The sequence below is a fragment of the Phocoena sinus genome, chromosome 1, assembly GCF_008692025.1.
Source record: "Phocoena sinus isolate mPhoSin1 chromosome 1, mPhoSin1.pri, whole genome shotgun sequence".
Taxonomy (NCBI): domain Eukaryota; kingdom Metazoa; phylum Chordata; class Mammalia; order Artiodactyla; family Phocoenidae; genus Phocoena; species Phocoena sinus.
Genome location: NC_045763.1, coordinates 82,315,005 through 82,330,240, shown reverse-complemented (window position 1 = coordinate 82,330,240; position 15,236 = coordinate 82,315,005). Strand labels below are relative to the sequence as shown.

Sequence of the window (15,236 nt, the reverse complement as noted above, 5' to 3'; positions counted from 1 at the left end):
GTACCCTCCATTTGTTATTACTGAGCTATCAAACAACATCTGGTTAACAGGAATTATTATACACAGAATTAAGAGGAGTTTCAAAGTTTGACAACTGAAACAAGATATTTTTAATTAAAAGTGGCCTTTTTATAAATCTTTTTATCCAAGGATTTAGAGCTGTACAAACTCTTGATTAAGGCTCAGAAGAAAGTTACCTATGATTTTGTGAGTCACTGGTTTGTTTCACATTAACAGAGAAAGCTATATAAAGAGTTAAAGTTATGGTTTACTGAAGAAGTGGAGCTAAACAACTGATGGGTCTCTAGGTTATCCATCTCCTGTAGTGCATTAAAAGTCAGTAATGAACTTGGATATTTAAATGGTCTTCCCATTGTGGTCGGTATTGCTTTGATCACTGCATTCATTCCCATTGGGGAATATACAGTGCGACTCTTGTAACACTGGAAATCACGGCATGGTCTGATTTATCCTTTCCTGAATAATCTGGGTAATACGGGTGAAGATCACATCAGGCATTTGCCTTAAATGATATAGCACAGACATCCCTTAACCTGTCCGTCAACACTAAGAAGCAGTAACTCTTAGAGTTTCCTAAGGGTTTATTACTGATTTCCAAACTTGCACAATCAAACTGGTAGGCTGCTGTAAAATGACACTGAACAACACTCCTCATATTCAATATAATCTTAAGTGAAGAAAATGCTGTGAGAATGTCTATGTGAATAAATGTCACCAGAAAGCATGCTTCTCTATGGTTTGGGGCTGGAGGAAAGGATAGGAAGTGAAAAGCCGCACTTTTCTTTTTCTGTACCTGTCAGATTTGAGAAATTACTGGGTTCCTACAGAGTTCTGTTGCAGTAGGGAAACCTGTTCTGCTGATTACCACACATAAAGGTGATGAATATGCAGACCGCTAAAAGATAATGCTGGGCTTAAAAGAAAATTTTTTTAACACTCACTCTCTCATCCTTCAGAAGTTAGGGCTGGGAAGGAGGAGTATTTCTGTTAAAAAGAAGTATTTTCAATGTTTACATGCACAGGCACTATGCTTGTTACTTTACCAGTGAAAACAGAACAGATATTACAAGACCTGACACTTCAGGGGCTTAGAATCAAACAAAACCAAAAGTCTTCCAGGATAGATGAGGCATCTTTATTAATATTGGCCTGAGTAACTGAAAAATCTGAAAGATGAGGTTTAACTGCACAGTCTTCTTTGATGAGGCTATACCACTTAATTTCCTCAAGTGTGATTTAGTCTCAACAACGCAGCTAGTTTCCTTTTGACAGCTGAAGTATCAGAGGCTTTGGACAGGGTAAGGGATTTATCCAAGATCACACTGGTTAAGAACAGTGCTAAAAATGGACACCTTTATCACAAGGGCATCTTGCTTATCTATGAAGTCTGATATTCCTTCATGCACTGCAGTAACAATTGTCACTTTACCCATACTCTGTATTCTTCAAAAAAATGAGTTGGGATTTTCCCTCCTTCTCTACATGAATAAGTACTAAATGATAACCTCTGTCTGTGAAAATATACACTCAAAACTGAAACAAAGGAGAGCTGTGACCAGTAAGTAACCCAAAGGGTCAAAATGTCATCTATTTTCAGAAATTTGAGGGCTCACACAAACCCAAGCAATTTTTCTAAAACGTCTCTTTCAGATATAAAAAAAATTTTAGTGTAAACTTTCAAAAGGGATTTCATCTGTATATTCAGGGCTCATATTTAATATAACTCTTTTCCCACCTTGCGCGTTTCTTACTGGGGAGAAGGCAGAAGAAGATTCAACTCTGTCAGTGATTCTCTAAAAATATTTGTCTAATCTGTGGCCCCTGGCCTCCTCCCTGAAGTAACACAATAGCCCCGGGGGCACAGGGAAAGAACCAAAAAAGTCAACCTGTGGAAGAGCTTTTCCTTTTCCATAAAATAACATGGACTGGGCCATGTGCAGAGATGACTCCTTCGGCATTTTCCTAAGCTGCTCTTGATGTTGTTTTTCAGTAAAGAGTAACAGTTTGACAAGGAAACAAATGCCAGGAGGTCAGAGATCAGTTTAAAACTCAGATACTTTAAAATGGGTGATGGGTGGCTTTCTAAATTAGAGCAAATTGTTTCCTTTGAAGAACACCAGTTCTTTTTCCCAGTTACTCCTTTTGTGGCAGGATCTCAACCACTGAGTCAAACATAAGAAGCTACACTGATTTCCAAGTTCGTAAAAAGAAATTTTTCTTTATGAAACTAACTTGTTGATCTTCAACCTTTCTGTGAAGTTACAGCAAGTGTTAACTCCAAGGTGAGACACCAGTGGCTTTCTTAAGGTCACGTAGTCAGTAAGAGATGAGCAAATAACCCCAGAAGTACTCCCACGGGTCTACACTTCTAACCACTATACCACACAAGCTCACATGTCTGATTCATTTTAAGAACTGAGTAGACCTTATGATTTCAAAGGCCCACTTTTATATGCTCTTCAAATAATTTTTGAAATCTGTCATTACAAAATAAAAGATGCTAATGAAAACGGACAATTCTATTGTTTCTAATTAATTCATCCTTTCTGTGACAGCCAAGAAGCATCTTCCAACATCATCAACTAATGAAGACTTTAGAAGAAGGCTAAGACATGCCTCTCAGCAAGCAAATCCTGGCAGACATAGTTAAATTAACTGAGTTAGCATATCTTTATCTAGCACATTAATAATTGCACTAGAATTAAGGATAGTGGTTGTCAATTCTGTCTGCACAAATTACAGTTGGGGAACTTAAAAATACATATGTCCAGCCTGCACCCTAGAACAGTCAATCAAAATCTTTGGATCAGGTATTTGTAATTTTAATTTTATTTATTTATTTTTGGCCACACGGTGAGGCTTGCAGGTTGTTAGTTCCCCAACCAGGGACTGAACCCATGCCCTCGGGGGGCAGTGGGGTCCTGACCACTGGACCGCCAGGGAATTCCCAAGTATTAGTAATTTTTAAAAGCTCCCTATGTGATTCTAATGGACAACCAGTGTTTAGAACCACTGTTAAATTTCTGAATTGAGATAATCTGTGCAGTTCTGATCATTTGTTATACTTGTTAACTATACTGATGGACAAAACTGAATAGCAAAGGAAATGAGATCTCTATATAAATACCTATGTAACAAAGCAGAAGGTAATACAGTTCAAAAGAAAGGTCTCACCTATAGAAATTTGTACAAGGAAGATATTATTTGTACTTCGGGGGCAGGTTAAGAAAGACTTCTAAGGAGGTAGTGACATTTGAAGTGGGTCTTGAATGCTAGGACCGAGGAACATGAAAAGTAAAGGCATTTTAAGCAGAGTCCACAAACATACAAGCTAACAGAGATGCCTGTAGGGGAAAAGAGTCAGTAGATACAATGTAAGGACACAAAAGAGAAATAAGTTGGGCAGGCAGGTTGGGGCCACTTTAGGAAGGCCTTGAATTTCAAGCAAAATTACATGATAGGAAATGGGGTATTAGAAGGTTTCTGAACAAAGGCCTGCCTTGATCAGAACTGAGCTTTAGTGAGATTACTCTGGTAGCTGGAGGAAGGATGGACTAGTTGAGGAAAGAGACACATGGCAAGAGACGTGTTTAAGAAGGCTATAATTGCAGCAGTCTAGGCAAGTAATGAAAGCCTGATGTGGGTTGATAGCAGTGGGAAAGGAGAAGAAGGAAGGCTTTAGCAATTGATTAAATATGGGAGATAAAGGCAAAGGAAGCACCAAAGCCAAGTCAAACTTCAATTCTGGGTAATTAGTAAGATGGAAATGCCACCAAAGGAAAAGAAAGGGAAGATCAGCTCAGTCTCAGATTTCTGAGTGTGAATTGCTTGAGGGATATCAAATGGAGATGCTCCCCCACCCCCATAAAATTTTGGTTTGCAACCTAGGAGAGATGTCAGAGCTGAAGACACAACTTTGCAGGGAGGGACAAAAGAAACATTTCATTAGGACAACCAATTTTCTTCCTAAGATAACTCCATTACTCTTTACCAATCATATCTGTCCTGATTTCTTAGACTAATCTTTCACTAGCACTCTTCTGAATCTCTTGCATCCTTGTCTTAGCTTTCCTATTTGTCAAAACTACAATTAAGTAGTGCTACAACCTGCTTTCTCCACACCTATAACAGGATGGCTGAAAACTACTGGAGGACAGGAAAGTGGCAGGAAGAAGGGAACTTCGAAGATTGATATAACTACAAACCCATGATCTCTGGCTTCAGCTGGGTAACTTGTCAATTTTCTCTGGCACTTGGTTAGGTCCTTTTCCGATACTCTCAATGACTGTTACCTCTTTTTTTCACGCCCTACTCAACCATCATCTCTTCACTCTTAGAATACATCATATCTTACTTGAAGTTGTCAGGCGTAATTTAAAAATCTCTCTTCTAGGGACTTCCCTGGTGATGCAGTGGGTCAGAATCCGCCTGCCAATGCAGGGGACACGGATTTGAGCCCTGGTCTGGGAAGATCCCCACATGCCACGGAGCAACTAAGCCTGTGCACAACTACTGAAGCCCGCGTGCCTAGAGCCCATGCTCCGCAACAAGAGGAGCCACCACAATGAGAAGACCGCTCACCACAACGAAGAGTAGCCCCCGCTTGCTGCAACTAGAGAAAGCCCGCGCGTAGCAACGAAGACCCAACACAGCCATACATACATACGTAAATAAATATCTCCCTTCTACTTACAAACTTACCTATAGCCACATTACTCTTCATTTATTTTCTTCCTGTCCCAGAAGATGTATCTCTCTCCTGTTCAAGCTACTGCTGCCTGTAACCATGATCCCACTTCTTTGTATCTCCTCTGGGACCCTGTTCCACCATGCATGTCTACCCCCCCAACCCTGCCCTCAGCTTCAGATTCTTTTTTTTTTTTTTTTAACTGGCTCCTTCTCCATACCCTACAAACATGCTTAAGTCTCTTTTCTCCCAAACAAATTGTCGCAGTTCAATTTCTTTCCTACTCTTATCATCAGTTTTCTCAAAAGAGAAACTTCCATTTGCTGACTCCACTTCCTCATGTTAACCTGGGATACTGGGGTTCATATAGTCCTTCAAATTACATAAAAAGGTTTCTTTTTTTTTCTTCCAAATGTGTATTTTTTTTCCTTTGGGGAAAGAATACATAACTTTATTCCTACTTTCAACGTATAACCATATCTCTCAATCTGTAATGTGAGCTGTGGAGGATTAGTGGCATTTAGTTTTACACAGTTTGAGGAATTCTGGAGCATGTGAAAGTTGTATAAGTGTTAGTGTTTTGGATGAGCAACATACTTCTCTGCACTGAAACCACAGGAATACTAGTTATAACCTGGCAGTTGCATTATTCTTAAAAAACATTTTTGCAGTGTGGCTGATTTGTCACTCATTGAAATTAGAAACCTCCATGTGACAAACAACATCATAATGTGGGGCCTGAAAAACTCATTGGAAAGAAAATCAGTAAATAAATAAAACTGTGAAATTGTACAGACAATTCAGTTACTGGAATGTGATTTCACCTCCACAGAAATTACAGGTGTTCAAGCAGTTTGTAGCAGCTTCCTGAGTACTTTTGCTCCAATGGAATTTTCAGTATTAAGCTCTATGTATTTTGATATGTTGTGTCTTTTAAGGCAGAGTATACCTAAGCTGTACTAAAATGACAAAGAGCCAACTCTCAGACTGCTCACTGAAAGCGGACATGGGACGACACAAACAGCAATAGTGAGAACTAGATAACAGCAAGCCTCGTTTTACCCTTTGGCCTTTATAATCTGCTCTAAAACTTTGTAAAAATATTTAAACCAGGAGTAAATCGGAAGTATTTTAGTTTTGCCTTCAGGAACTATATGACTTTACTGTTAACTAGAACTATCAGAATGAGAAAAGTCAGAGGCAGGAAAAATATTAAAAAGGTGTTAAGTCTCTATAATACACAATCTAAATGGAAGTGTTTAAAGACAACAGAGAAAAAACACACTACGTGATTTGGTTCTTGAATTTAACAAGCACTCAATATGCCTAGGAGTAATAATTTTTTTCCTTATAATTTTCATGCAAGTTTGCAAGACTAGTTAATAAAATACATTCAGTAAGACTAGTTAAAGGAAGAGTTTGCCTCTAGAGTGAAATTTTCCATTAAGACCCATTAATATTTGATAAATGCTTCCAATTCAACGAACAAATACCAACATGTAAAACATTTAAAGAATTCTCCAGAATTGTGTCTGTGATGCATCAGATAAATAAAAGATTTAGTGCCATATCTACATACTCGGTGATTAACTGCTCTATAACCAATTCTTCTATTTATCAGTCCACAGAATATGAAAGAGTAAGTCCATGGAAATCAGAGAAAAGCAGTATTTGAAATATAGTTTTAAAATCAAAGACACATTAAAAAAATTAAAATGCTTACTAATTTTATAATTATATGAATTAAAAGATAATTTCCCAGTTACATCTAGTTTTGTTTTTCATTAATTTTATTAAAGATTTTATAAATATCTTTTGCTAAAAAGCAATGCTAGATTTGGTTAAAAGCAGCAGTTCTTTTTAGGCTAGTCACATCCTTATCAGACAATATCCACCCTGGAAAATATGAATCATTACCAAGACAAAGGTTACTGTCCTTTTTACTCATGATAGTAAGCAACTATTTGTTTTTTTCCTGTGCAATTTCACCAGTGTTACCAATTCTATTTTGAAGTTCGTAACACCAACAATAATTTATCCAAGTTTTTCCTGTCCATTCATTCATTTGATTTATTCTACAAATATTCACTTAGTGCTTACTAAATGCCAGATTGAGTGCCAGATTTAGGGAGACAAAAGTAATCTAGACAATGTCCTTGGCTGCATGGAGATTACGTTTTGGTAAGAAAACAGTTTCAAATTTGCCTAACTTACTGTAGACATCTTTCCTGGTTTAGTATTGTTTACACACTGTCCAAACACAATTTTTGGATGAATGGAAAGTCTCTTATTCTCATGTAGAAACTGTGTGTGTGTGTGTGTATGTATGTGTGTATATATGTGTGTATTTTTTTGTGAAGTACATGTATATGTCCCTAAGACTGATTTGTGGATTATAAAAGATGAGAAGGCAGGTAAAAATCATAAATCTGAAAAAAAAAAAAGTTAGACACCAGAATTAAACACAGTAGCTATACAGGTCAAACTTAGAAATGCTGCCCTAAATCAATTCTAAAGCAGATCACTAACCTGTGGTGGAGGGGGATAAACTAGAACACGTAATGAAATGATAACACTAATATGAGTTTTTGGAAGGAGAAACATACAAGATTTGGTCCATTCACTTTTGAAATTAAGTACAGGAGGCAAAATGTTACCAAACAACTCTGACATTCAAGGCAAGGAGAGAGAAACATGTGGGGGAAGGTGGGTAAGGGAGGTGGGTGACAGGGATCAGGGAAGAAAAAATAATCGGCAAATATGCCTTTGGTGACATTCCCAGTTTCTTCATAGAACACATCCCATCAGTTACAGTCTTTTCAGTACTCCCAAGCCTGCCTGTCTGACATCTCCTTCCCCTTTGCTGCCAACATGCTCAAGCCTCCACTATCCTGAGAATCTTCTGAAGATTTACCATGTCCTATTGGATTATAAGCCCTCTCTTCTTTTCTCTTATGCCAACCATATGAAGAGTGGTCAACATTTGCTATGTCTAGTATCTTCACAACTGTCTACTAGAGCAGCCTTTGCAATCTGGTCTCCACTATCATTCTACAGAAACTGCTTCCTTGAAGGTCACCCACAACTGTGGTTGCCCAAACCATAGCCTTTGTTCAGTCCTTGTCTTTGTTCAGCTGAGGATAACTGCCTGGTTCTCAGGAAGGTAGTTACCACCTCTTTCTTGAACCTCAAACCTGCTTTGGATTCCTTGACAGTGTTCTGATTGTACACACACCTTTCTAAGGTACACTGGGCAGTGGCAAGTGCACACATTTTGAAATCAAAATCCCAGCTATGACCTTGGACAAAGTGCTTGTCTTCCCATGGTCTGTTTCTTTCTCTGGGAAGTGGGACACTACCACTGACCTCACTGAATTGTGAGGATCAAATGAAATAATGTAGGTAAAGAGTCTAGCATGTTTGAGTTGGTGTTCCAAAAAACAAATGTTTGTTCCTCCCCTCTTTCTGCCTTTTTTTTGTATTCCTCAGGCAACCTTGGCATAGATGCAGCTATTCCACAGATTCTCTCTTTCCTCTGCACTTAATATCCTCTACCTCTGCCTCTCACCCATCTCAATAATGACTCTAAAATCTGAGTCTATGATTTTTCTTACCATTCTTTAGCTTCAATTCCACATTTTCAACTGCTACTGGGGAACGGCCCAACTGGATAATCTGCCTTAACCTTAAATCTCCCTGAACAGGAACAGTCTCAGTGCTTGGAGAACAGGTATTAAACCAAATGCAGTATATCCTTCAATTAGTTCCTCATACTCTCTTCCCTAAAAGAACCACTATTTTTCCCAGTTATGTCTTAATTTTGTGAAATCATGTTTGGCTCCTCTTACCCCCACTGCTAAACTTTGTAGAGTCTGGTGCTGTAATGTCTCTCATCATCTGTCTCTCCCATTTCATTTTCATTGTAATCATTTTAGTTCACTGCCTCAGTGCTCGCTGGTTAACTAGGCTGTTACTAGTGGAGGCCTTGAGAAAATCAATTTCATAAATGCTGTGGGCAAGAACCAGAATGCAAGGGATTAATGAAAAGCACGGGAATCACTGACAGCAGACTAGCTCTTCAAGAAGTTTGACAAATGAAAGGATGATAGCCTGGGGGGGGGTCAGTGAAGCTACAGACAAAGGATAGGTTTGTTGTTTTCTGTTTTGTTTTTTAAACTTTAAAGATGAATAAGCACTTGAAGGCAGGAGGGAAGGAGTCAACAAAAAGCTAGAAATGATAGCTTCCTAAATATTCATTCATTGCCAGGTATTTATTGTAAATCTATGATGTTCTAGGCACGATGTTGAAGTGCTGGGTATATAATGGTGAGTAAAATCAGACACAGAACCTGCCCCTAAAATCTTCAAGTTGAGTGAGACAGACATTAATCAAGTAATCATACAATTAAATATAAAACTGAAAACAGGGCAAGTGCTAGGAAAGATAAGTACATGGTGTTATGATAGCATATTATAAAGATACTTGATCTAGTCAGGGAAGTCCACGAAACATTTCTTGAGAAAGAAACACTTCCTCAAGTTCTGAGAGATGAAAGGGGAATTAACCAAAGGAAGAGGGGAGGGAAGAACATTTTGGATATAGGGAACAACCTGTGTCCTATGCTGAGGGACAGTATGATGAGAAGGGCTGGAAAGAAGGTCAGAGTGGTAGGAATGGGGGAACAAGGTAGGGTAATGTGAGATGAGGCTGGAGAAGGGGCTGGACGACGCGGGGCCATGTAGGCCACAATAAGAGCAACTGGAAGCCTTCGAAGGACTGGCACAAGGTGGAAGACAGGATCAGATGTGACTCCAGCAAGACTGATCTTCCTAAAACACTGGCTTCATGATGGTACTCTCTGCTCAAAACTTAAATGACTTTCACTGTCCACTAAAATAACTTTCCTTGCCATTAAAAGGTTCTATCTCTACAATACACCCAACTTCCCAACCACTCTTTCCAGTTATCTTATACTCTTCACTACATCTCTTCTTTTTGCTTTTTTCATTACACAGGTACTTCCTAGAATGCTTGCATTCTTTCATTTCTATTTCTTGAAACGGTTTCTATCTTTTGGGCCTATCACAAATCCCACTTCTGTGAAACCTTTTTTGATCTCCCTAGTAGAGCTCTTTTGCTTCTCTGAACACCCAAACAGTTTGTGTTTCTTTCTTGCCATTTAATAATACATTCAACTTTTTACTGTAGTCACCTGTGCACGTATCTATCTCCCCCTTTCCTCAACCCCCAGTAGTCTCCCAGGGCAGGATCTTTGTTTAATCTCTGTATCCCCCACAAGGCCTAAGATACAGTCTTACCCATAGCAGCTGCTCAATAAACATTTGTTGGTTATTTTAAAGTCAGATTTCTAATATTTGAAAACTTTTCCATTATTGTATAGTCAGCCTCTACACTGATTTACAGTTATGATGCTACAGCAAAGTGTGGGTCTCATCCTTTCCTGGTATAATGTGGGCTCTACTTATGCTGGTTTTAGTGGCTTGATATTAAAAACATTTAAAAAAAGTGCAAATAAACTCTCTAGAAGGAAAATCAGGGCTACAGGCAAGGTAGCTTATCATTCCTATAGCTAACAATCTATTATCTCCAAGACGAAACTCAGATTACTCCAACATACCTAGTTCAAAGAAGTTATATCAGTGAATGGTTGGGATCTTTTCATCAATAAAAGAAAAAAAAAGTTATTCTAGAACTACTTTAAAAATTTTCCGTGCTCGCTTCGGCAGCACATATACTAAAATTGGAACGATACAGAGAAGATTAGCATGGCCCCTGCGCAAGGATGACACGCAAATTCGTGAAGCGTTCCATATTTTTAAGACATATGGGAACATATGTATATGTATAGCTGATTCACTTTGTTATAAAGCAGAAACTAACACACCATTGTAAAGCAATTATACCCCAATAAAGATGTTTAAAAAAAAAAAAAAAAAAAAAATTTTCCTTGGGGCTTCCCTGGTGGTGCAGTGGTTAAGAATCTGCCTGCCAATGCAGGAGACACAGGTTCGAGCCCTGGTCCGGGAAGATCCCACATGCTTCAGAGCAACTAAGCCCGTGCGCCACAACTGCTGAGCCTGTGCTCTAGAGCCCGCGTGCTACAACTACTGAAGCCTGCACGCCTAGAGCCCGTGCTCCGCAACGAGAAGCCACCACAATGAGAAGCCTGCGCGCTGCAACGAAGAGTAGCCCCCACTCACCGCAACTAGAGAAAGCCCATGTGCAGCAACAAGGACCCAATGCAGCCAAAAATAAATAAAATAAGTTAAAAAAAAATTTCCTTAAATGTGATCTGAACAAAGAATCAGAAATTCTGACATAAAATATCAGGTTTCTAGATGTCCCTATTTGTTGATAAGACTTATTCCCAGAATAAAATGTAAAGAATAATATGGAAAAAAAAAAAAGAAAAAGAAGAAAAAAAAGAATAATATGGAAGCGGGGAAGAAAAGGTCCATGGTTATAGTGAGGATTCTGTAAGAAAATGAGTTCTAAAACACAGTTTTACATTAAAAAAATCAACTTACACATTTTACTTTGCTCTTCACCACCTTTAATATTTATATTGCTGAGGTACTAAATCACTTCACTGTTTCCTTAAATATCCAGGGCAGGTCCCTCATCTTTGATGTGGAGAGCAATATAATGTCAGGTAGGTCTGTAGTAGAAAGCGAGTTCAGGAATCTTCGCGGGTGTTCATCCCATTTACTTAAATGAGTACTGTGTAATCTTTCCACAGAAAGAATGGCTAGCAATATTATCAACGTATTTCTTTGCCAAGCTTAAGGACTAAGATACCAAACAAACTAGTAACACTTGGGCAGTGTCACCATGGCTATCAGCACAATTACATTGTTTCCTATGCTAAATCTACTCATCTCCACTGTCTCCTTCAGTAGCCTTTGACATACTGCATTAAAAGTGTTTCTTACTTATAACATCTCATCGTTGAATTCACACTGCCAAGTTGATTTAACCAGGACTTAGTCCCCTCTTATTGCCAACAAGACAAAAAATGCACAATGTGGTTAAGAAACTTGTGCAAGGCACACTGCTAGTGCAAGGGAAAATCCAGAATGAGACTCAACTTAGGGTTTTAAGAGACCCTTGCATAGTTAAAGGTGGTCTTTGGGTTAAGGGAATTACACTTACTAAAAATATCATAACAATGCTTAGTAATAATTTACATAAATTTAATTTTATCCTAGTCACAAATCTAAAGTCCCCAAATTTGAAAAAACCCAGAGGCATATGAAGCTATTACTATTAAGGACTTCTAAAAGAAAAACAAAGTAGACAAGAACATACCATGAAGAAGTATGTCATCATGAGCTTTCTATTTCAGAACTATTGTCTAAAAAACTGAGATAAAAACTTTGATAAAAACTTCGATTATATAAAAGACCATGACAGCCAAATAAAATAAAATGTTTTTCTTATAACAGATGGTTTATGTTCTGATAATGTTTGCATTTAATGCTTTAGGATTACCTATTAATAAGGAAGCAGGGATGCTTTCCATTGATATTTCTAATTGAAAAGAAACAAGTTCTTTGTAATTCACTTAGTAGCGATATATTACACATAGGTTTGTTTAAAGGGCTGGGCTGTAGTGACTTTAAACTTTATATCTAGATCCTGTTTGTGACAGCTCTATAGAGCAGCTTTGGAGATGTGTGTTGGAAAAACTTTTCTTCGTAACTACTGCTATGTAACAATTCTCTCAACATAGTGGCTCCAACTTTTTCAGTGCTCTAAGACAGAAATGGGACCAACCAGTGGTGTCCACACACAATGATTATCACACTCTTACGGTGCAGAACCCTGAGGCTAGGGATAACAGTGCCCTTACGCCTCATGCTTCCTGGCTTCTCCTGACCTGTGCTCTCAGTCAGGATGTGAAGATATCAAGAGTACATAGGGAGACTGACTCCTCAAGTCGAGGCTGTGACTGGTAAGGGCTAAGTGCTGCCTGATACTAGCTGTCACCACTGCTGTTACTGTGCTGCTTGGGAAGGGGAGCTGGGGAGCACATCTTTTTGCTGAAGATCCTTGGCGACTTTAATATGCATTCTGGCCCGAGGTTGGGGACTCTTAGCTACCTATGGATTAAAAAACCAACATTATAAAATTGCCAAAAATATGAGGAATTCTGAGGGAAAAAAAAAAATCACTGAAGAAAGCAGTCTTTGGTTAAAAATTTACACAAGTATTATTTTTCCTTTAGAAAATATCTGGGTTCCCACACAGCCTGCTGGCTGAGGATAAAGTTACTTCAATTAAAAAATATTTTATTTTTCTTAGATAAACTCTCAGCAATAAGTATAGGGGGCTTAGAAATAATCTAATTATTATTTAACCCTCACTAAATAAGTACTTTACTTAAACTTCACAATGACAAGGGTATTGTGATAGTAAATATTAGATAAACAAATCCAAGATTTACACAAGCAAAAAACAAACCAAAACAGGAATTTTATGGATATTGAGGAATCCAAAATAAATACCTAGTTATGGTTCAGACATTTAATTTATATGGTCTCATATTCAACACTATGATCTTTTTTTTTTTTTTTGTGAGGGGGCTCATAGGTACTCATTTTGCATACGTAGTAGAAATTCCTAGAACATAAAAAATTGATGTTACAGGTCCATGAAGGCCTAAATTTAATACGAACAAGCATATTTAAAGTTTGGAAAAACTGCAAACATAAGCCTGGTGGGACTACTGGGTGTAAGGCAAGAGGAGATGACCTTTGAAGTTCAATCTATGGAGTGCCAGTGGAAATTTAAAACAGTGCAGCCACTGTGGAAAACAGTCTGACAGCTCCTCAAAAGGTTAAACAGAGTTAGCACATGACCCACTAATTCCACTTCTAGGTATATACCTAAGAGAACCGAAAACTTACGTTCACATAAAAACTTGTTAACAAATGTTCATGAGAGCCAAAGAGTGGAAACAACCCAGATGTCCATCAACTGATGAATGGATAAACGAAATGTGGTATATCCATACAATGGAATATTACTCAACCATAAAAAGGAATTAAGTACTGTTACATGCTACAACATGAATGAACCTTGAATACATTAAGTGAGAGGAGCCAGATACAAAAGGCCACATATTATATGATTCCATTTATATGAAATGTTCAGAATAGGTAAATCCATAGAGACAGAAAGTAGATTAGTGGTTGCCAGGGGATGGAGGAAGGGGAAACTGGGACTAAGCTAACAGATATGAGGTTTCTTTTGGGGGTGATGAAAATGTTCTGGAATCAGACAGTGGTGATAGTTGCACAAAATAGTGAATATACTAAAAACCAGTGAATTATACATTTTAAAATGTTGAATTTTAAGTTATAGGAATTATATCTCAATAAAATTCAATTAAGTATAAAAATTTCCATAATTATAAGGAAACAAAGATTATTTCAGTTATCTATTATGGTCGCAAATACTGAGAACTAAATTGGGAATGTTAAGAGAAAGGCTTTGGAATACTTCTGAGAACCAATAAATTTCTAAGGAACCATCTCTTCATGTTCATGGTGTGCTCACATATTTCTCTAAGGAAATTAGTGATGGGCGTGCTATAACAATCTGCTGAGGCAAAAAGCCTTGGTCACATCTTTCCATTCATGTCTAGTGCCCTAGGGAAGTGACTCTCCTGAGTGTCTATCTTTATGATGGTTACCTAAAGTGGCTGCCCACGTCCAGTGAAGGCTTTTGTTTAGTGATCATGGTCAAGTTGAGCTTATTTAAATACCATTTCCCAGAACTTACATGCTACTCCTGGAACGACGGGAATACTCAAAGCTTTTAGGGGGAATAAACTATTGCATGGTCTCTGTCTAGGAAGTGGGCCAGAGTTCACTGAAAACAGACAGTTCAGATAAATAAAATGAAAGCAGACATTTTTGGAGATGATCTTGAAAGCTTTCCATTAGAGAACATCAAGGGCATAAAACTAGGAATAGCATGTATCCATGTTAGACTACAAGTCACTTTCTACCCTCCATTCTTTCTAAGTAGCACAAAGTAAGTAAGTATTTACCTACTTACTCCTTCATTAGATAACCAAATCATTCCCATGGAACACAGTACACACCTCTCCCTGGCTATCCACAAAGAGACTCTGGACTCCCATGCTAAAATTAACCATAGATCATCACAATACATAAGCAGTGGGCTTTTTACAAAGGTTCCACATTAAACTTGGGTGAAAAAGTTACATTTTAAATACAAGAAGTTATTGTATTTCTGGCCTGTGTGCTGCACATAGAACTCAGGCCAGTCAGTTTGCTTCTCTATAGCCTTCTATATGGCTTCTCTTTGGCTGCCAGCCTTGGTCTGGACCCTTCCCTAGATTTCTCAGCTTTAGGTCAACATCTGCATAGTCCCCACTCGTGTTACAGGCTCAAGTATAATGACAGAGGTCAAAGAACACTGAGAAGACTAAGGGCAAAGGGAAGAGGGAAAGGAGGATAAGGACCGAGCTGAGGC

General features: G+C 38.2%; 1 protein-coding gene and 1 non-coding gene across 5 annotated transcripts in view; one reads left to right on the top strand and one right to left on the bottom strand.

The window, feature by feature from the left end:
* Positions 1-15,236, bottom strand: part of RPAP2 (RNA polymerase II associated protein 2) — an 84,924-nt gene that overhangs the window by 16,065 nt on the left and 53,623 nt on the right. The window lies entirely within an intron of this gene.
* LOC116745672 lies at positions 10,441-10,547 on the top strand. Its single transcript, XR_004347516.1, has one exon. It is a non-coding gene; the product is annotated as a U6 spliceosomal RNA (small nuclear RNA).